This window comes from Lissotriton helveticus, chromosome 1_1, assembly GCF_964261635.1.
Source record: "Lissotriton helveticus chromosome 1_1, aLisHel1.1, whole genome shotgun sequence".
Taxonomy (NCBI): Eukaryota; Metazoa; Chordata; class Amphibia; order Caudata; family Salamandridae; genus Lissotriton; species Lissotriton helveticus.
Genome location: NC_136057.1, coordinates 934,220,584 through 934,244,513, shown reverse-complemented (window position 1 = coordinate 934,244,513; position 23,930 = coordinate 934,220,584). Strand labels below are relative to the sequence as shown.

The following is a 23,930-nucleotide window of genomic DNA, read 5'->3' as shown; positions in this document are numbered from 1 at the left end:
TTCATTGTGAATGCCACTTGACAGATTTCTTCCCTTTCAATGCTCAATTAAAACTCCCATAGGACAGCGCGCCTGCGCTTAGAGGCAAGACCTTGACATTTCCAACAATGCAAGATGATCAGCGGAAGGTGTACTGTGCACAGCTGTGCCGAAAATAATTCATCTAAACATAAAGGAGAGGTGGAGATAAGCCACCAAACGACCTCCTTGAAGACATAACCAACACAAATAGGTACAGCAGCTAAAGGGAGAATACAAGGTCCAGTATTACTGCCCTAAACCAAACATACGAGGGTCCAAGTGGGATATTCACAGAATTCCTGTGTGAGTACAGAGGGAAGAGAAAATCATCCTTATGGAAGGGGAAGCCTCACACACAAAATTGTGTCATATTTCATCATTGGCAACCTCTCCCGACCCTAGTAAGTTGATACCACCAGGGCGGACTCAACCTCTTGTTGGACTCGGCGCAGGAGGGAGTTCTTAGATAATAGCTATGAGATAAGGGAGGGATCCCGATCAGTGGGTTAAAAATACCTTATGGTTCCCAATCAGATTGTCTTTACTGGTGGAAACTATAAGTAAGGTTAAAAACGAGAGGGGCAGTTGAGGACAATGGCTCACACCGTCTCTAATAGCTAGGCCGACATGTTTCTGCCCACATTAGAAGTTCAAATGGATCTGGGGCATTCTTCAAGGCCAGAGATCCCTAAATTGCCTCCTAAGGGGCACTATGCCTAGAATTTAGTGAGGTGAAAAGCAAAAAGGAAAATGAAGGAAAGCTGAAATATACACAGGTAAGTCCTACCTATGGAGCAACGAGTTTGATAGCCTAAATATATATCAAAAAGGAAACTGAAACAAATTGTTTGAGAATCACATCCATGATCACAGACTAAAATTGTCATTTGTGAAGTGAGCAGGCACTGCACTCAAAACATTTGTGGTAAGTGACACATGCACATACAAGCTTGCACGCATGCACGGTGTAAAGTATAGCATTTTAAAAAAAAATTCCAAGAAGCTAATACACTGTAATCGCTTCTAACGTTTAGCTTAAAAAAATGGGGAGGCCAAAAACCTCACTTATCCTAGACTTTAGGGGATACCGGCTTCCTGGTCAGAGACCGGGACAATGTCTTTTGCAGTCACCCACTGGTAGATTGCAAAAAAAGGATTTTAAATGCAGCATGCACTTATGGGTTAGTGTCAATTTAAGGTGCCCTATTACCTAGTAAAAACATAGAACGAGCAACCGCTCGTGCATTCACAATGTTTCCATATCCTCCACATGCTATGAGAGCAAGACTATATGGGGCAGGTGGGGACAAAATTATTTCTACCGCTAATATGTGAAACGATGGTGAGAGACCAATTGGTTCCATCTTTTGCAATAGTTAGGAGGAAGCAGTGAAGAAACTCTTGGTCCCAAAAACGGTGAGCCCCAGAGTACTCAGGCTAAAAAAAAAAGGGTCCCGCCGGGGCGTTGCAGTAGACAAAGTACATCCATGCTTACAATATGATGGGGGAAGAGGGGTTGAGTCACAGTAATCAAAACAATTCACCCTCTGCAGATGCTTTTTTGCTTGTGGTACGGTGCATGTTTCAGAGAGTTAAGACTAGGGCCCGGTTGGGCAGTTTTGCTGACATAATACATTTGTGCTTACCGTAATGAGTAGGAGTATGAGCCACATTAATATACAAGAAATGCACCCACTGCAGGTATTGTTTAGAGTGTGGTATGGTGTATTAATTGTGCGTAAGGAATGCACTTCTTCCGGCGGCTAGTAACTTGTAAAATCACACCGTTAGTCCTGAGGGGGATGACATACAGTCAGTGTTCCCTCAGGTGCTGATCATAGCTTCAGGGTGCCAACAGGCAGCACACCTTACTCAGCACACATGCCAGTGGTAAACAATAGTCGTGCTTCCTTTGTGTGTTATGATACAGTTACAAATGAAAATGCCTCCTATATTTGGCCCGCAAAAAGCCCACTCTCACAACCAAACATCGTTCATCAGACAAATAGGTGGTCCATCGGCGGTACACACACACCCACACACCTCTGACTGGGCTGTGTGTGCGCCTGTTGGCCTGTCTTCACTTCACATCTGGGTGCTGGGGGGACAGCTACATCTGTGTATTTCTGATAGAAGGCTATAAACTAGTGGCTCAAGGGAAACTGCAGACCTCTGACCCTGAGGGGCCTCTCTGGGACGGTAAAATTGGCACCTGCATTCCAAGGGGCAGGGTTTTGGCCCTACTACAGATAGTGATCTAATGTCTCAGGGTAGGACGGTAGACAGACCTGAGAGGGCCTTTGCATTTCAAATGTGGCCTTTTGAACTGATTGCATCTTCTAAGGCCATCGTGGGTATAACTACTGGGGCTCTGTCCTCAGAAGTTAGAGACTCTTTTGGATTTGGAACCATACTATGCTGGTTCGATGCTGGGACATCAAAAAGAGGAATTATTAGGGCAGGAGGGACTGCAACTGGATTATCCACAGACTTGTGGTGGGCTGGAGCTTGTCATGTTTCGGGAAAGGGACCATCACGTGGTGGATTTTCCCTAGACGTTGCTAGTCTGCAGCTAGTTCCAACTATTGTCTTCAGTTCCCTACGTACTCTCTAAGGGCCGGTTAGCTAGCCTCATGTCCAAGAGATCCCAGGGACAAAAAGGATCTCCCCATTTCCACAAGATTGTGAGGACCGCGCAGAGGTGTGTCAGAGTGTGGTGGAAGTAATCGTCAGTTGGGACAAGGACCATCCTGACATGCACCATCATCACACTGTGCAGAGGAGTGTGCTCATAAAGATCAGCATCCCACCTGAGGTGCAGGGACATGAGGAATTTGAGGAGTGCGGGGAATGCATTGAGGATCCAAGCGACCCACGCTTGCAACCAGGGGACCTGTGCTAGCTTGCATTCCAGAGCGTTTGGTGCCCAAGGGCTGTTGGGTGACCTGAGCTGTGAGCTGAGACTCTCTTTGACCTCCATATCAGTGCTTGACATCGTGGCCTCCATCCAAGGTCGCTGGCTTCATTTCTCTGGACCCATGCCACAAGGTACGTTGTTGTGGAGAACATCGTAATGGGCCCGAGAGGTTTCATTGTGCCTTATGGGCACCCACAGCTGGCTGTTGGGAACTACGGCAGCTCATACCTCCACCAGAGGGGTAACATTTCTCCAGACTTGGAATTCCAGCAGCTTCCTGGGTCACAAACATTTGTCTCCAGGGGGTACGGCGATCCCACACTCGTGTAGGTTCCATCCAGCACCAGGAAGTCTAATTGGGATGGATGAAACTGAGTAACTGTTTCTTTCCGCTTAAGGTGGTTCCGACATTCTAATCAACGTGTCACCAGCAGGGCGAATGAGTATTGTTGGCTGAGGTATTTGAGTGACTGGAGGAGCCAGGTCATGAGCCGTAGTCAAAGAATTGTGATTTCTTGGCAATTGTAAATGTTGAGATATGTGATATTGGGAATGTTGTGTTTGTTGATTACCTCTGAATAGGGCGGATATGGTTATGCTGACCTGCTGCTAATCGGAAAGTTTGACAATTGCATATAACTGTAAAGTATATATTCAATGTGCAGATCATTTTGAATTCAATGTATATATCTTGTTGATTTTGATGTGTGTAATACAACGACCCGTGTTTTATACATACGGTGTGGAGTATTTTTGTAGTGTATGTGTTCTGTTGTGAGGGTGGTGGTGTGCCAATACTTTACACATTGACCTTGAACATAAGCCTTCCTGCTCTGTACCAAGCTACCAAAGGATGAGCACAGATTAACGGACACATGTATCACACTCATCCTATCTAGGATGGGGGATTCAGACTTGCTTCGATGCTTCCCAGCCAGACAGAAACCGCTGGGTCTAACATTAGGTTTGACTTTACTTCTATGAATTCATTTCTACCCAAACAAACCCTTCTTGGCAAAATTACAATAACTGGGAAATAACATATCTTTCTAACCTAGATTACAATTGTAACTTTAGAACTGTACAGTAACAAAAGGATCTCTTTGACAAAAGCAGTAACCTATTGAGCTATGCACATAAAATACTGTTCTGTAATCTGCATAACACATGCTCTTTGTGATGAGTCAAAACTGCCACTAGACAAAACTCTGATCAACTGGTACATTAATCACCAGAGTTATCTTGCCACTGTATTTGTTTTTGTTATTACTGCTGGATAGCTGGATATACAAGGAACTCTGCAGTGCTTTGAAAACTGCTGCACTGCTACAAAAGCGGCCCCCAGTAACAGAAGTGCCCCCTACCCTTTCTGCACCCTAGGGAAATGCTTGATGTCCAGCACTGCCAGTCTGACCTTGCCTTCGGTTTGTTTTATTTCTACATAGAGGAATGACTTCAGTCTCTGGGTTTAGCAGAGTATCCCTGTTGGGTTTGTCTACCCTGGCCAGACATTCTGTCTCACTGTAAGAGTCACCCCGTTCTACTCTGCAGTTTCAGTTTTGATCATTCAGTAGTATGTTTGAATTTGTACTGCTGTCTTCCATCAAATACCTTCCATGTTCTCCTCAAGATGTACAGACACACATATACAAAAAGAGAGCACGCATGCACACCTGCCCCCCACATACACTTCAACGCTGTCTTTTGCTTAAAGACCCTGTATTGACCACTGCAAAATAAATATTTATATTTTGAGACAGCCTGCCGTTTTGTTCATCATAGAATGCCATAAACCATTTCATCAGCTGTTGTCCTCAAGTTGAAAGGTTGTCCGTTTTCCTGCACAATCTGAATTTCTGTGTTTCTCCCTCTTAGGAACATTTAAATACATGTTAGTCAATGTTAATAAGTCCTTTCCTTCTTCCTCCCTTGATTTTTGTTATTCTCCATCTTGTGAAGGGATCTGTTACCAGCCCCATGGACCAGTAACTCTCCTATTTTGTGTACTAACTCGTTGTGACACTTCGAACCTACTTGTTCTAACAGTTACATTGATTATTGATTGCTCACCCCTGAGTAATCAATAATCAATGTTTTGCCCATAGTTAAACCTGGCCAAAAAACTGACAAATAAATTACTCAAAGCTTAAATCTCATGCACTTTCAACGAGCAGAGGAAGGAATCTAATCAGAATGAAGCAATCAGTAGTACTTTGTTCTTGCTCCACATGAAAGAAAAGGAAGTGAAATTGGCATGCGCTGGACAATTAGGTAGGAAATAAGAGTGATAATGAGCCAATGAATTGTAAGCAATGGGCGAGCTTCAAGCGCCTTGTAGCAATATTTCTTCCAAGCAACAGCGCATGCGCATGTTTAGGTGAGTGCGAAGTCTAAAAGAATGCTCAGGTGCTTCGCTTCCTATAATAGATCAGAGTAACTCCCAGTTTTGCGGGACTTGGAAACAAATTATACTTTGTTCAAGCAGTAGTGACCACCAGGGGTTTCAGTATTGATGAATGGTAATCCCATATAGGTGAACTTCATCTAAGTATTAATATATGTAATGAATAAATTACATCGGAAGAAAACTGATCACTGTGGGCTCCCAAATGTTCGGCCAATAACTAAAAAAAAAATATTTTTTGTTTATTCTGCTGATTCCAGTCATTTAGATTGGATTGGATCTAACCACCTTGTCTTCCAGAGATTCTAAAGCAAATGTGCAGCCATTCAAAGTGGGTGCTATAGTCGTCAGTAACAAAGATACGACTACTCCTATCAGAGCTGCAGGGTGTCCTCCAGGAGGTCATCCAAGTCTCTGCTTGCAGATATCAAAACGCCTTGCAAAGCCAATTGGCTTTGACAATGCTTTTAATCTAATGCTTTACCTCTTAAATCAATAGAAAAAAATGGTTATTGCTGATGCTGAACAGCATCGACAGAAATAAATTAATAGTAGGCCCTGCACTTATGTGTGATAAAGCTGCATTTTTTTGTTTTACATTTACAGTTTCAAGATAGCAGCCCGCAATCTTGGAATGGTAAATAAAAGCACATTATTTAGAAAATGGATGCTTGGCAGTAAATTGCAGTTGCTGTATCCTCTCAAAAAACAAGAAATAACAAACTTATAAAATGAAAGGGAGAGAGGTGGGGGCACGGGTGGGGGACGGCGAGCAACAGAACTTCCCCATGCAGTGTGGCATGAAGGAATAATAAATGAGTATGGGAGGGTAAGTAATAGAGAAGAAGGAGGGTGAAAACATTTTTTAAAAGCTGAGTAGGACGGGTTTGTGAGGGAGAAGCAGCACACAGGGAAAGAGAAAGGAAACACATGCACGCCCAACAAGTGCTAAAAGGAAAATATAGTTACTGAATAGACCTATCAGCAACAGGAAGATTTCTGTAGACATCAGCCCGTTCTGATGGGGCTATTGAGTTTAGCCACAGAACCTGGGGTTGTTTGCCTCTGATGTCCCAGAAGTAATCTTTTTTTGTTTCTTTTTTGTGTTATATATGGCGCCTAGTTCCAAATTCAACAGCACTGGCTGTTACGCCACCTCCTCTCCCCTACTGTGATTCTGCAAACTGGGCCAAGTAAAACCCCTTAAGCGCTTGACTCAATTAATTATAAATCTTTATTCGGCACTTAAAAAGACACCATAAAAGCACATACACAATATACACATATTATAAATACAATATTTTAAAAAAAGATATAAGTTTTAAAAATTGATGGCTAAAAACGCATTTCATGAATAAGGGGAAAGAGGAATTTACATTACGCAATTAAATAGCATTAGAGTCAGTTATTTCTCTGGTGTTCCTTAGCTGCAATGCAACCCGGATAAAATTTATGATGCAAAACAACGTGTGGGCATCTGCAGCCTCCTGAAGAAACCTCAGGGCCTTTTTTGCTTGTCTGAGTTTTACTTCTTTCAGAATCCCTACCAAAAACTTGCGTCTTGGGGCAGAATAATAGGGGCATAACAAAACAAAGTGAAGGGTATCCTGCGGAGACCTAGCGTCGCAGCCGCAGGTACCCTTCGCCTCCACTGTCAAAGTAAACCCAGAAGGAACCGCAAATAAATGATGGAGCATATTTAGTCTGAATCGGGTCATATGATATCGGTCCTGAGCGTTATGCATGACCCTCAGATATGGTTCCATTCCTTGCTTAACTGTTAGTTCGCAGTAAGATGAAACAGTGGGTTTACATCTTTCCATCTCGGCCCTCATCGTGAGTGACCAATCTGAAAAAAGTTTTTTAACCATTATTTTATTCTGACCAATTAAGGATTCTGGGTCTGTAAAGAAATTTTTGCAGCCAATTGCCTCCATAGTATCCTTTATATACTTTAGCCAGGGAATGTGGTCCCCTTTGTCACGTTTCAAAAGTCTTTTATGATTTGTCTTGTGAGGCCCGCTTCTGGGTTAATCCAAATTTTGACCCAAGCAAGAAGGGGTTTAATTTTAATCCTGTCTTCAATATAGGGTTCTCCCACTTCCTCATGAATAATAAAGGCCGGGGTACTCTGCGGTAGTTTCAATATTCTCCTGAGGAATTTATTTTCTTCCACCTGGATCTGTTGTAATTTTTTTTTTCCTAAAAAGCCCCATACCTCTGCTCCATAGGTAACTTTAGCACAACATATCGATCTATACAAATTTAATATCTGTTCTGGGGACCATCTACCCAGTCTTTTCCCATACCCCATGATGGCCCCTGATGACGCTGCCAGCTTCGTTGCATGTTTCTCTGCTAGGGGGATGAAGTTCAGTTGATTGTCAAACAGTACACCAAGATATGAAAAGATCTTAACCTGGCCAATCTTCTGTGACCCAATTTTGTATATGAATTTTCCTTTTCCTTTTGGTTTAACTCCTGTTGACATAATATAGGATTTTTCCAAGTTTGTTGATAAGTCGAGTTTGGCCATAAAATCGACAAAACCATCGATCAACTTCTGTAGCCCCAATGGAGTTCTGGCTAGCAATACCGCGTCATCGGCATAGAGTAATACCGGCACCACTCGATGTCCAATTTGGGGTGAGTCCACGTGTAATTTGAGTAGTTCTTTATCCAAGAGATTGATATATATAGAGAACAGGAAGGGCGCTAAAATGCAGCCCTGCCTCACTCCACTGGTACATAGGAAGGGCTCAACTCTAAGTGGTAGCAATAGTGAGCAGTCACAGACATTTCAGAGAGATAATGTGGGGGAGAGGGTGTAAACTCAGCAATCAACAATCACCCAGCTGTAAAATAATTAAATATCCAACCCAGTACTTACCTTTTTTAAAAGAAAAGTCCTTGAATCTACAGAATTAAAATGGAATACATCACAGAACATAAAACAGTCTCAATTTTTGTACGGGGACTTGATTTTCTGCACCATGTATTTTGTTCCACTTTGTTCCTCTGTCGGGTGTTCTCCCCTCCGTTGGTAGGTCTCCCACTGGTGTTTGAATGTTCCTTGGGAAAGTATCAAGGTGCAGATTACCCCAGAGATCCGTTCTAGCAGTCAGTTCTCAAGCAAGTCTCAACTAATGTATAGTTTCACGAAATGCCATTTTCAGAGTCTGTTGTCCGGGGTCCGGCAGGGACCCACAGCAAGCGTTCACTTCACACCCACTTATGAGAGAAGATCCTCTGGTTGGAAGCTCTACCCACAATCCATGAGAGGACGGCATCAGGACAACAACTGAAGCAGCTGTCCTAGGTCTTCACAGGTAGACGGTGGGTGGCTCTGACAATGGTGGGCTCTTTTTTGGGTCTCTGGTGACATACAGTAGATAGGCCGCCAAGGTCAAAGATCACAACAGCATGAAGGCACATGCAGAAGGTTCTTGATTCATGTGGCATAGATCACCTCATGCCCAGGCTTGGATGGCGGCAGCATGGTTTGCCAAAGTGCAACTTCTCAGTGGCAGCACTCTCCTTCTCTGGAGAAAATTGTTTGGCATTGCACACTGTCTTGGGCACAAACTTCTTGACAGCAACCCTGTCTGAGCCAGGCACAACTTCTCGATGCAGCACCAATGACTGCTGATCAAGCTTCCATCACGGAACCTCTTTCACTGAGAGACTGCTGCCCTTAAGCCTCATGGCATGCATATGGCTCTGCCCACTCTTCCTTCAGCCAGCAGACCTACAAGACACTCAGGGTCAATCTGCTCTGGCACTTCACAACAGATACACCTCAGCAGTGCTGGTAGGCACATTCCATCTTTCTGCAGCAGGTTGCTCAAGGCACTTCAGGCCAGAGACTCCGCTTCTCCACTGATATGCCCTCACCTATGGTTAGCCGGCTGTCAGGCAGATGCCAGCTTAGCTTGCACACTCTGTAGAGCATCCCTTCCAGGGTTATAGAGAGCTTGAAACTGGAACATAAAGTTAGTCAGTGGCTCCCACTTTTATATAGGTGAATCAGGCAAGGGATGTGGATTTTCTGTCTGCGTTTTCAGAAACAGTTTGGGTTGGTTCTCTTTTCAATTGTCCTCACTAGCTTGTTTGTGCAGACTGATGTTCCTTACAGCAGGGTAGTCTCCAGCCGGGAGTACCCACAACAGAAGCACAAACCGGTGTCAGCTTTCTGCACCTAGTTTATCCACAGTCACACAGACAGTGATCACGAAGAAGTCAAAAGGCTGGTCTCACTTAAAGGATATTTGTCACACTGAACAACAGACACTGCAGTCCCATCCTCCTTCTTAACCATCTACCAAATAGCAGTGCAACAGAAAGGCTAACCAGAAGCCCCTCTCAGGAAAAGGACATTATTTATTTTTTATAGGACCCGTACCCTCCAGATCTGCCCCCGCCTCCCCCAAGACATGGACACAGACATGCATAATTCCCCACATTGCAATAACCAGGAGATTTTGTGGGGTAAAAACGGCCATGTTTAATCAGTACATTGAATAAACATGACAAGCAAAATAAAATGCATATCTGATATTTATAAACACATTTTCCAAGATTCCTTATGATCCTCTTACGTTTCCAGCCCTAAGGGAGGAGCCCCATCTGGCTCGCATCTCGCACTGGGTAACCTACGCCAGGTGCCGTGCACCTGCCCCTTAAAGTGGTGGGCCCGCACCCCTGGTCCTTGTCCGGTATTACCAGGGCCCACCCCTCTACCACCCGGCTGCACTGGGACGCCCAGGAGGCTCGAATTCTGTCGCCCTAGCCTCCCCAGCCGGTGGTGACTTCCTCCCAGCGGAGAGCTTACCATATCCCCCCTCAGAGCTGGCCTATGGAGTCCGCCAATCGGCCTCCCCTCAATCACTGTTTACTGCTCGCAGGTCCCACTTCCGCAAAAAAGCCCCCCTCAAAACATTTAATCTCAGGGACGGGTGGGTGGGAGTTAAATTCCAAGGCCGTGCCTCGTGGAGAAGGCAGTAACGGGGCAGCACGCAGTCTCGGAGTGGCGGAAGGAACAGAGACCCCGGTCACTGGTGCCTGACCCTAAATAGGCCAAAGGTCTCCGCCCCCCGCCACTCCGGATGTGCGACGCCGCCCGTGACCCGGAAGTCAAAAAGGGGGGAGGGGGGGCGGCCGGCCGCCGATTGGCCGCCCGGCCGCCCAACCATAACTGTGGGGCGGGGGCCGGAGGTGCCGGGTCCTAAGTGTGCGCCTCGCGATACTCTGCGCTTGGCAAAGGTGCCCTGTCTCCTCTTTTCCCACTTCAGTGTCTATGTCCCATCCCTCCAGCTTCAGGAGTCAGCAGCACACTTGCACTTAGGGGGAAAACAACCTCACCTCCATCTAGTACACAAGTAAAGGTCAGGAGCATAAAAAAAATGGAACCCTTTCGCAAGGCTCTACTCGGACTGACACTGCCTACCTGGAGGGCGACGAGTGTGGCCGCCATCTTTGGGGTAGGGGACGGTTGGCGCTCTAGCGGTCGGGCGAATTAAGGCCCGATCGCCATAAAATGAAGACCTCATTTCGCCCGCGCAGCGGGCGGGCGCAGCGGGCGCGCCGCTGGCGCGCCAGAGGCGCGCCAGAGGCAAGCCCGTCTGGGCCCGTCCGGGCCCGACCAGGTCCAGGGCCCGTTATTATGCCCCTGGTTCCTTCGGTACCCCCGGCCTACTCCAGTAAAGATCTTATAGCCCTACGATACACCATGTGCCAGGGCGATCATCAGTTGATGGGGACTGACCCGTTATTCAGTCGCTGTCTCCTTTGCCCTGATCCTCCATCCGAAGATACCAATGGTAATAAAGCTTGTAAAACCCTGAGGATGGCACTGCTTAACTGTAGATCCTTGCCTAAACATGCGGTTGAGATCAATCTGTTGATTGAAGAAAGCCGCCTGGATCTGCTCTTTCTTACAGAAACGTGGCTATCCCCTCACTCAGAGTTTGACGTCATCTCCGCCCTTCCCACTGGCTTTCTAGTCCAAAACCTGAATAGAAGCCAAGGAACAGGTGGAGGTCTCGCCATAATCTACCGAGACTTTTTGACATGTAGACTTGAGAACGGCGGCATCTCAGACGCGGAGAGCGCCTGCTTCAGCATTCAACTAACTTCCACACAATCTCTCTCCGGAATCCTGATCTACCGTCCACCGGGCAGCATTAAGCATTTTGTCGACTCCTTATTAGAGGTCACCCTGGCAGCAGCCACCCGGGCCTCTAATTTCCTGGTACTCGGAGATCTTAATCTCCACATCGACGACCCAAACGATAAAGCAGCTGCTGAACTTTTGCTAAATTTTAAAACTTTCGAACTTCATCTTCTCAATAAGGAAGCTACCCATAACAAAGGGCATTTGTTAGATCCCGTCTTCTCTAACAACACCCAGTTCCTAGCCACTTCACCCCTGCCCCTACCATGGTCCGATCACTTTGTAGTGCCCTTTTCCTGGGAATTACGACTGGAAGGGCCCAACGCCCCCCCACTGCGTACTCTCCAAAGAGCCTGGCCGAAACTCTCAGTGGAAAAACTGAAATCTGCCCTTGAGCAATCTGTCCCTGAATCAGTACCGGAAGTTCTGCTTGCAGACCAGAATTTTCAGAATTGGCTTAACAACTCCCTGGACCTGGTTCTGCCCCGAAAAATGGTGACTAAAAAGAGCAGTACTTTTAAATCCCCTTGGTATACCACCGCATTGAGAGATCTTAAAAAGTCCTGTAAAAAGGCAGAACGTATCTGGAGGAGGGAATGGGCCCATAGTAGCAAAACCTCCTACCAGGCGGCCTTGAGACTCTATAAAGACGCACGACAAACGACCAAGGCCTCCTTCTTCGAAGAAAAAATAAGACTTGCCGCCAACTCCTCTAGGGAAACTTTTAAAATACTCACTCAGCTGACCAAAATTCCAGCGCCAATCACTATACAAAACGACCTCACATCAAGATGTGATAGGTTAGCAGAGTTTTTTGACCAAAAAATACAGAAAATACTAGATAGTCTCCCTCAAACTGGTTCCCCCCTGGTGTCCGATCCCTTCCTCCCTCCCACTTCAGGACCCTTACTCGAGTCGTTCTCGTGTATCACCAGGGAAGACTTTTGCTCGACATTAACCAACATTAAAAGCGGCTCACCATCTGATCCAGCTCCCATGCACGTTCTCAAGCAAATCGTGAACTCCATTTCCCCTCTCGCTACTGATCTATTGAATTCCTCACTCACCACTGGCATCGTCCCCCCGAGCTGGAAACAGGCAAAAATTAAAGCCCTCCTAAAAAAACCAGGACTAGATCCTGCTGACTTGGCGAATTTCCGCCCTATTTCATTGCTGCCTGGACTAGGAAAAATCGCCGAAAAGTTAGTGAATCGGCAGCTCTCTGGATTTCTCGAGAGCAACGACCTGCTGGGCCACTCCCAAACGGGATTTCGTCCCGGGCAGGGCACAGACACTGCCCTCATAGTGGTGGCAGAAGAGGCTAGGTGCATCTTAGATTCAGGGGGATCAGCAGCTCTGATCCTCCTGGATCTGAGCGCTGCATTCGATACCGTAGACCACACTACCCTGATACACCGTCTCTCTAAACTGGGTATCGTAGGGTCCGCCCTTAAGTGGCTGAAATCATTTCTCGACAATCGGTCCTTTAGGATATGGGAGAATGGCACCATGTCAAAATCCACCCCTCTTCAATGTGGGGTTCCTCAGGGATCTTCCCTGAGCCCCACATTGTTCAATGTCTATATGGCTCCGCTGGAAGATGTAGTAGCCCCCTTTGGGATTAAATCTATTAGCTATGCTGACGACACACAACTCGTCGTCTCTCTGTCCCAACAAGGGGGATGCCCTCACAACCTCTCGAGCTGCCTTTCGGCAATCTTCTCCTGGATGACAGACTCCAAGTTGAAACTTAACGGAGCTAAAACAGAGATAATGCTCCTAGGTCATCACCTCACATCTCTGCCCTCCGAGCTCTGGCCCCCCTGTATGGGGGATTTACCCCCAGCAAAGGAGAAAATCAAAAGCCTTGGGGTCTGGTTCGAACCCCAATTAACATTCAGGACCCATGCTCAGAAAGTCGCAGGCAGCTGCTTCGGTCTGTTGCGTTCAGTGCGGAAAGTGCTCCCTCTCCTGCCCTTCCAATCCAAGAAGCTCCTAATCCAAGGTCTAATACTATCAAGACTTGATTATGGTAATGCTCTCTTTCTAGCTGCACCGAAAGGAACAATTAACACCTTGCAGCGGGTACAGAATGCGGCAGCCAGAATGCTCATGGGGGCTCCCAGAAGGGCCTCGGCCAAACCACTACTCAGATCCCTGCATTGGCTCCCCATCCAGGAACGAATCGCATTCAAAACTTTGTGTATTGCTCACAGGATACTTCAAGGCAAAGGTCCTCCCGCCTTAAGAAAACTGATTTGTCCTTATAAATCCCCAAGGACCCTCCGCTCTGACGGAGAGAACCTGGTCTCCGTTCCTAGAGTGAGAAAAGCCCGGACTGGAGGACGCCGGTTTTCCCTGAATGCAGCAAAACACTGGAACGCCCTCCCTAGGGAAATCCGGATGGAAGTCTCCTATTTAAAGTTCAGAAAATCGCTTAAAACTTTTCTCTTCCCTAAAACTGAATAATCCTTGTTTCCCTTCTTTTTGCTCTCAGGGCCTTTTCTGTTTTTTCTGTTAAGGTAGCGCTGGGACGCTCAAGGGCAACCACGCGCTTTATAAATCTAATTTCATTTCATTTCATTTCATTCATTACTTTGGGTAGCGCACTATAGTCACGACACAGGCCACGTAAGCACACAAGCATAGTCTATACTTGGGATGTTAACTCAAGGAATTCTACTGCCACATACAATCAGAGCTTTATACAATTGAACCAGTAAGTCTCCACTCCAGTGACAAATGAAACAAGCACTGGCAAAGCCAATAGGTCTCACCTTTAGGACCTATTGGCTCTGCCAATGATTTTTTAGCAATGGTGTACAGCCTCCCCAATGCTGTGCAACATGGCTAAACCATTAAAGAAAATCCTGTGACATGGCTGCTCATGTCATTTGATACACATGCATGCCTACAAAGTGAGGCAGGGTTTTTTTCACAGGTCCAAGTTGGATTGATAAGCAAAAAGTACTAAAGGGATTATATTTTAAAGTGGGTGGAGGACGCAACATGGGGGGCAGAAGCAACATGTGAGCACAGATGGGGGAAGCAACAGGGAACATGGGTTTGGGGAAGCAAAGCAGATGTTTGAGGGTGCGGAAAAGAATATGGGCCAGAGAGAGCAACGTGGCAATGGAGAGTGAAGGACACTGGCGACTAAAATAATGTATGGGAAAATCTCACAAGGGAGAGCGCATCACAGAGGGAGGCCCGAGAGAAGTACAAGGGCGAGAGAGAACAACACGGAGCACAGTGGGGGTAAGAGAAGCATACTAGGGAGACAGCTAGAAAACACATGCACTCTCGTGGAGTGTTTAAGATAAAAGTAGTATGTCACTGTGCAGGGATACAAGTACAACTGTCTGTACACAATGACTCAAGGTGTTGGTCAGTACTGGGAATTGTTTTAAAGCCTCCATTGACAAAATAAACTGTCACTGCTGCAGCTGCATGCACACACACTGCACACAGCACACAGCTAATATAGTGCTAGCGGTGATGCACTTTTCTGGTAAATTTTCAATTTGCAGTAGCAGGGTGCAGGCTGTTACTCTGTGTGCTTACAGATGCAACACTTGCGAAAATAATTGCCACTTGCTTCTCTGTCATTCTTTTGAGGCCCCAGGTCCAGCCAACCTTTAGGGGTAATTGAAATATTTAACTGGATGCCTCACTCTGAGCATCCACTACTGCCATGTTGGCTACAACCAGTAACCTGGGATTTTCAGCCTGCCAGACCTTACACTGATAAAAAAAAAGGAGGCTGTCAGGCCTCGTGTTGTACTGTGGTACCACCACCTCGTGGGTGGAGTAATAGCTGGCACTTCCAGAAGCCTTCAATTGCTTTATGGAAGCACTAACCCTGCTGGCACTTCTCCTTGGTGTAAGGAGACGTTGAAGATAGCTGTGTTACAAACATGACACACACAGACACACACCTGCATAGATATATGCACAGTCAGACACAAACAGCCACACAAACAGATATGCAAAAGAAAACAAGTATAGATCCAAGTACATGCAGACATGATTACACAGACATGTACAGAGCCACTGAGACACAGGCAGTGGCAAGCATAGATACGGATACATTTAGTCAGGCAATGATACACAAACACAGGTGCTACTGCAAATACAAGGGCCATGAACAGGCAGACATACTGGTGAACACAGAGGGGCAGATATATGCATGTTTGAGCATAACAGGTACACTCACAAACACTCACTCTATGTGCTGAACCATCCACCCCTCCTTTTTAGGTCGAGCCTGCACAACATCACAAGCTTTCTGGTTGTGAAAGATTTATTGTGAGTTTCTCAAGAATATACGGAGGCTTGCAGCCTGCCCAATGCTGGTTGGCTCTACAGTCACTCTCATCTGCCTGTTTCTTATTCTTATTTCATAATCCCAGCTTGGCAATCTTGTGTTTGTCCATCTCAGGGCACAAGTCCTAAAAAAAAGAAGTGGGGGGACGCTGTCACCGGAAGTGACATCACAACATGAAGTGACGTCACGAAAGGTGCCGAGCACCTCGTCTCAGAGTGGCCAAAGAGTGAAGTCCAGCTGTTTGGCAGGGGGGACGGCGTCCCCCCGGTAAAATAAGTGGGGGGACGCCGTCCACCTGCGTGGTACCTTGACTCGAGCCCTGGTCCATCTCATGGAGCAGAACCTCTTTACCATCTCTCTGGCTGGCAAGCTTTGATGCTTCCACTCAGCACTTTTTGTTCAAGCGCTGCATGAGAGTGCATGTGTTTCCAGCTATTTTCCTGTGTGCTTTCCGTCCTGCCTCCTTGTTGTCCTCTTTCGCCGATGTGCTTCTCTAGTCCCACCCCCAGTTTTGTTTCTCTCTACTGCCTGTGTGCTCCTCCCTGCCACACTGCACGTTTCTCTTTCCCTCAGGAGATCTTCCCATTGCCCCCATGTTCTCTCCCATGTGTTGTTCCTCCCTCTCCCTGCTGTGTTGCTTTAACACCCATCCACTTCCAACTTTCTACCAGCTCATCCTCATTTTTCTTGAAGTGCTTTCACGCTGTTTTAAAAAACGTGCATTCCCACTACTTTATTTTCTTTATTTACCAATCCATCTCAAATCCATAAATAAAACTAAAACAAATGCTCATTTCATTTTGTAGACACACACAGGTTAAACTCATTCACTTGCTCTACAAAAAGATGCAATGGCTGTGCCACAGCTCTATTTTTAAGCCATGCTGCACGGCAGCGCCATGCTGCACAGCACAACTAAAAAAACATTAGCATAGCTAATAGGTACAGTAGGTGGGACTTATTGGCTTTGCTAACGCTTGTTCTTTTGAACTCCCACTATTCTCATAATCTGTCCTCTTTTCCCTCCATCCTCCCATTTCTCATTCACAATTTGGACCCACTAAGCCCCTTGCATTGCTTTTTCTAATTTTCACTCTTCCTAAAAATGACAGGTGGAGGGAGGGGCGGGAGTATGTTACTCTGCGGTGCTATTTTCTAGCACACTGAGCTTCACTCCTTATTGCATCCGGCCTCGTCCCCCGCGCCTCAGAGACCTCACCAGTTTTGCAGAAGGAGGTGGTGATTTTGGGCTGCATCGCTGCCTGCCCCTCCTCCGCCGACCCTGGTCCATACCTCCTCCTCAGCAGGCTTTGTCTCCCCCCTCGCCCCCCCCCCCTCCCGTGTTCTCGTCGCCCTCCCTCCCGCCCGCCCCCTGCCTTGCAGCTCATTAACCAATGTATTCTGCTCTCCTCCCCGTGGCGCGTGGGACCCCGCGCGGGCGCACGGATGCTGCCCCGTCTGACATCGCATGTGTCATGTGAGCGGGTCCCCCCGTCCGGCAGGCCCCCAGGGAAACACGCCCGACTCAAAGAGCGGCCTACTGCGCCACATCTCTCAATGCAGCAGGAACGGCCAGGGGCAGGGAAGTATGGGGTTCAGTAGACGCCTCTCCCAGGGATTAGTACTGGGGGCTCAATGGAGGCAGCAGCGGAACTGCCCAGGGCCCGAAGCAAAGCACAAGAGCAGCTGTGGAAAGAGCGCGCGCTCAAACGTGGACCGAGCTTGATAGCTCTGGGCAGCATGTACGACCCAGACAGGTGCGCGGCCACGCGACAGGATCGTTTTGCATCATCATTTCTTTTCTGCAGCGCGTTGTATCCCTGACTGGACACTGGACAGGTGTGAGGACAGGCCGCACACTACTGAGTGTGAGTCCGTGGATGGACAAGTGTGCGTCGTATGCGCCTTCTGGCCGGGGTACTGTCGCGTGGGCAGCAGAGTGGTGCTCTTATCTTGCTCTGGCCACTGTGCATTGATTTGAAGTAAAAAGGAGCCAGGGACAGCACACTTAAAGATGAGAGGTGCAGACTGCAGTCATGCCGGCTGCAATGCAGGGGTCATGCAGGCTATCGTACATGCAAGTGTTCATGCAAGCGAATACCTTCAAATTAATTTTGGAATAGTGCTAAGCTCCACGCAGGGTATAATTCGTATGTCCGGAGAGTACAAGGGCAGGTTAACTACATTTCAGAGTTCATGGGATTTTCAGACTGAGCCTGGCAAGAGTAGTGCAGTGTAAGACAGATTTCACAGTGGCCTGGTTCATGCTAGCAGTTTACTTACATTCCAAGTCTAGTGGGCGTTGAATAAGTAGCCATAACTAAAGGAGTGGAAATGAATTACTAGTTTTCCCTGTGCCCACGTTCATGGCGGCTCAGGCAGCTGAACATAGCTTTCCCAGTGACAGTGGCCGCCCAGTGTACCTTTCTGTGACACCCAAACACATGTCAGAGGAGGCCAGTGTCTGGCCTGGGTCTTGCTGAGAGTAGCTTCACACATGGGGCGTCATGAAGCACTTTCACTGCGATGCTAGCTTCATGGCTATAGAACGGCGGTAGATTAGTCTGGCCAGAGCAGAGGTCTCCCTAGCCTTGTGGCCTCTTCTTGGGAACAACCAGGGCTTCACGGTCTTTCTGATTGCAGAGGGATGTTGATGAATCCGATCTTGGCTGGAACTGTTCCCGGGCACAAGGCGACCACGCAAAATAAATGTTAACAATATGGTAACTCAGCGATTTGAAGGTTTGCATCTACAACCTGTGTGCAGGGGTGGCCAAAGTGCTAGTTATTGCTAAGTCAAACCATCTTGATTGAAATGAACTCTGCTCCACTCTAGCTTTCACCACCTCTCCTTACAGTCCCAAAGCACAATGTGGTGCATTCCAGTTATAGCGTTTCCTTCACCTCATCACCCACTGTGGGACAGACGGAGACCATTTTGACTAACCTGGTTGGCAAAAACATCAGCCAGTGGAATAAGCCTAAAAACAAAGAAGGCCTAAAATAGCGACATGATGTTCAACCCTCTCTGTTTCAGCACTACATAGGATTGGCACTTTTACTTCCACTAGACGCTTGGTGATGCATGTGAGGAGACGTGAGTAGTCCATCTCATTTGATGTGGCAGAACAGGAAAAGAAGAGATAGGACAGGCTCTTTTCCACAGTTCCCCTTCAAGGGTTGGAAACAGGGGCATAGCTGCCCTTGTTGCAGCAGGATCAGTGGGACCAGGGCCCAGAGGTCTGAGTGACCCACTGAACCTTGTCTTTCTCTCTTTCACAGTGCAGAAAGCAGCCAAGGGGCAACTTCCTTCCTTGCACTAGGGTCCATGACACACTGGGTACGTCACTTGGTGGAATATGTGCTTTTACACACCCATGTTTGTAGCCTTTAATTTAGAGTTTTATATCTCTCATTGATGGACTTACTAGTTCATCCTTCAAAGACTGATAAAAATACCGTGATAGTGTTAAACGACATTCCATCACTTGAAGCAAAAATGCATTCAGTTGGAGGCACTTTCCTAACAAGACTCTGTTATGTAATGTGTTTATTTTATGCTATTTGCACTCACGCCTGGTGTTAAATTTAGCAGGGAGTACAGTTCACCAGATGCTGATAAAAGCATTCCACCTGTTTTTGACTCTGAGTAGGGGTACCATGTATTCCCTACAAAGGGTCTTCCTTAATCAGCTAGTTTCAAGGCACACTCTGATAGGGTCAAATTTGCATGTAGTGCTCACAAGTTATTAAAGTGTTGGACAATACACTCCACTAACAACTGTGACCTGGTGACCACAAACGAGTTGTTTTATATTGTTGCAGCACAGTCAGTCAACACATTTTATAGTACAGGTTCTAGACTTTAAAAGTGTAATTTTCAAGCAGGGGGGTTCAATATGAGCCTTTTTATTGGAGAGTGAAGGGGATTTGGGAGTGAGGAAGCCAGAATAAAGAAGTCCAGGAGGCTAGCAAATAAAAGCAAAAGGTGAAACTCAAAAATAATACTCCAGATCTGTCATAATTGTAAGGGATGAAGATGGGAATGTATAAGGTGCAAGAAAACATAGCAGCAGATAGACATACAAGTATATTTGAAAAACAGAGATATAGAGAGAAGGCCCTCCAGGTGGCCTTGACACAGATGACCTAAATGTTAGGAATCAACAAAGTGCTGTACTAAATACCAGAAAGGGGAAGCTTCAGTGTCACTTTCATATAGTTTTGGGGGAGATGTGAGTCATCTATGGTTTTAGTTCCTTCAGAAACACAGGAATGGAAACACACGCCTGATGTACAGCAAGATGAATTTATATAAACTGGGTGGGTGGCTGGAGGTTTGTCCTCCTGTCCTTTCCCTCCACTTTACTTTACATAAAAGATATCTGGCTTTCTTGCACTGTATTGCCCTCCTGAGAGAGAGAGAGTATTTCTGTCAGGTGGGAAATTGTGATAGTATTTGCTGCCTTATAAGTAATACTATAGGTCTTGTAAAAAATGCAGGTCCCCTGGCATCTACGTCACTCATGATGGAAGTCAATTGTGTTTAGCATCTTGACAAGTACGGTGATAAGGAAGGGCAGTGGGAATACTTGGTTCGAACATAGGGCAAGATGCATCAGTGTGAAATGCATATGTTACATCGATGTTCATATGCTGTGGATGGTCCAAAATGGTTAGGTCATCAGATGCTGACTTGAGCTCACAGGGCGTTGACTGGTCACGGTTGTAGGTCCACTGTAACTTCAAGAGCTTTTCGTGAAAACCAAAGATAGGGTTTTATGGGGCTAGAAGAGAAGGCTGTACCTATTTGATACTGCATAGAGTGATTAGTCTGTGGTAAGGTGGTTTTGTGATGTGGAGCATAGCTGATATTGCAATTGAAAGAGAGGGTTCAGGGTCATGAATTCCCTTACAATCTGGAGTGGGGAGTTTGAGGAAAATGATCTTATCCAATGAGGAGGATCCCACAAGATGTCTGCAAAAAAAGGTGGTGGTGAAGACTGTTAAGCTTGAAAACATTCAGGAAGCAAATTGAAAAGAAGTGAAAGTCTACTGGGGGATACTGAAGAAACAATTTGCTTTTTAGCCACTATGAACAAGAGATGTTTGTGAGCTCTTCGTATGCTGAGGAGTACAAAAAAGTGGCAGTTGTCACTGTGAATGTGTCAAAGCCACTTTCATTCGTGAGTTTGTGTATGTGTAGTTTCTTGCAATTGTTTGGAGTCCTGAGACTTAAAAGGGATGAAATGTGAAGTGAGGAGGGAGTGTTAATGGCCCCCTATGCAGGGGCAGTAGCGGATCTTGGATTTGATTAAACTGGGCATGAGTGGGCACAAGGGCCTTCCGGGGTCTCATGGCTGTGATGCAGTGCAATGAACTTACTGGAGGCGAGGGTTGATCGTTGAAAGGAAAGAATATTCACATGTTGTTGCTGAAGAGCATGCGCAAAGAGAAATCTAGTGAAAAGATGGCCTCGCTTGAAGTGAAGAGAAGAGGAGATGTAGAGAGGAAGAGTGCATCAAGAGGGACAAGCATATATCCCTAGCGTAATAACATAAACAAAGAGTAAGGTTTCCTTGCCTGTTTCTACCCTTCGCTGAAGATACTTGGGTGAGGAAACCCTTGGGGAGATGGACTGGATAAGATGCTTGGAGCTTGACCATAACAATATCATCCTTGCCAGCACAACACTCTGAAATAGCAGTAGGTGGTGCATTGATATGGAACAAAACACATGAATAAAAATACAGGCGTTGTGCCTGGTATCAAAGCTTGTGTGCCATAGCCTTGTGCCCCGTATTCTCAGTCATCTGCCAGCATATCTTGGGTTGTTTAAATTACTCTGTGCAATATATTCCACTTATTAATGAACCAAGGTGGCGAGCGGGGGTGTAGCATACCAGAAACATGGCAGGTGGTTCACACTGCGCTATTCTGGACTGTGAGCCAATAAATGCCTTTTAATATATGTATTTATTTGTTTACGTCTGTACTAATTTATGCAGCTTGATGATTCATTTTGTATGTCTTATTTGTATTTATTGAGTTAGTATTGAGCTCATGTGACCAATGGAAGCTACAAAGCACCATTTAGATGGTGAGGCCTGTAGACAGGGATGTCTTAAGGATTTTGGGGACCCCGGGCTAAACATATTTTGGGGGCCCCTGTTCGGAACAGCTTTGAAACGTATGATACAATTTCAGCTTTATGCCCTCTTTGATAAGGTCACTGACAATGCATTGACACATTTGTCCAGATACCAAATGTGTTTACATCTAATATTTAGGGATGGGTGTGTGTTTTCAATACTGTACAACAGCAGAGCTCACTAATATTACTGCAAATAATCCCTGTGACACCTTCCCATTTCTCATATGTGATGTCCGGTTTTGATATAAAAGAAACTTTTTATGGATGTTACATTAAACATAAACACTACATTTGTCTGCAAATGTCTAATATTCTCTCTCACACTCCACCCACATTAAAGATACATTGACGGAAAAAGCTATTGAAAACAATACTGTTTAACAAATATTCAAGGTCATTAGGGCAAGACTCTACAGAACAGAGCTGGCTCTATCAGGGGGCCCCCATGAAGGCTGGGGCTCTGGGCCGGAGCCCACTTTGCCCATGCCTTAAAACGTCTCTGCCTGTAGAAGCAAGTTAAAAATTAATTCCCAAACATGTTGCCGAGTAACCATTACATGGCGTTTTGTTAGTAATACACAGGGGTTGCCTGATGGAGCTGAATGTGGTAGATTAAATCAATTGGATAACATTTAGACCAAAAGTACATCTGGCCTGGGCCAGGCGTTCAGAGAATTTATTTTGTATCAGGCTGCTCCTTGCCAACAAAGAGTTCAAGGAGAAGCAGTCTTTGTTCATGGCAATTATTTCAGCTGGGCAAACGGACCAGGTATGGGATGGAGGGAGGAAGAGAAGGCGAGAGTAGGGGGAGGGTAGAGAGAGTTTTTAAAATAAATCTGAGGCTAGCGACATAAGGGCTGATCTGTAGATTGACAGGCTGTCTATCAACCCACCAGGTCAGTGGAGGACACTGCCTGCTGCAACCCCTTGCAGAGTAGCACCAGTCAGATATAGATATCAGTGCCTGATGCACATCTCCAGCTGTGGCAGTTGCATTCCAAGGACAGCAGAATTCTAAGAGGGCACCATATTTAATTTGGACCATCCGAAAAAAAAAATTCCCAAAGAGGGAATGAGTTTGGGAAAAGCAAAGAAAGCAATGACCCTGGAGCACAATCCATTTCATTGCATGACACACGTGGGCAATGAAAATCAGTGTTGGTGGCTTGGCCCTAAGCCGTGCAGGTCTGCTGCTGAAGGGCCACCAGGTCACTGATTTCTGACAGGAGAGCCAGGAGAAACTCCATCTGCAGTGCTTCTCTCTCTACTAAAAGTGAAGGGCTAATAGCGAGTGTGGTGGGGACCCCAGCCAATGTATTGCGGCCTTCCACTGTGCTAAACTCTGAATCACCCCTTAGTGCCCACCCAACCCACAATGCCTTCAGCTCAACATTTGGAGTGATAGCCAAGCATTGGCGGTCCCAGAGGACTGGTCTGGAAAGGTGAAAGCGGTGGCTTAGGCCTTAACGTGCAGCCCAGTGCTTGATAGCATCTTTTTGAGGGGATTGCCAGGAATTTGTTCTGCTGTCATATATTAGTAGCTAGATCGGTGCCCTTTAAGGGCTCTTTTTTTGACATTCTGTTTTGTTAAATTGTTCCGACCCAAAATGCTTTTGATGTTTTTATTTGTAAGTGAAATTAATATTTTTTTATATATCATCGTTTAGCGCCTGCTTCCATTGCTTTGCCGTTTCGTATCAATTTACAGAACAAATGTCAATATTTTCACAATGAATATTAATCATGTTATCGACAGTTGAAGGATGAAAGACTGAGTCAGGATTTGACGAACAGGCTTGAACTTTGCGCGCAGATGTCACCAGCAAGGTCTCATATTGAATATCTACCGAAGGTCTTACATGTTCTGCAGAGCATCGACACCACAAGTGTATAATCTAGTGATGAATAAATATGTGCAAAAAAAATGTTTGCTTA

The 23,930-nt window shown here is 46.1% G+C and overlaps 1 protein-coding gene across 4 annotated transcripts in view; it reads left to right on the top strand.

Moving 5' to 3' along the window:
• CELF2 (CUGBP Elav-like family member 2) overlaps positions 1-23,930 on the top strand; it is a 1,322,506-nt gene that overhangs the window by 699,748 nt on the left and 598,828 nt on the right. The gene's annotated exons all lie outside the window — the stretch shown is intronic.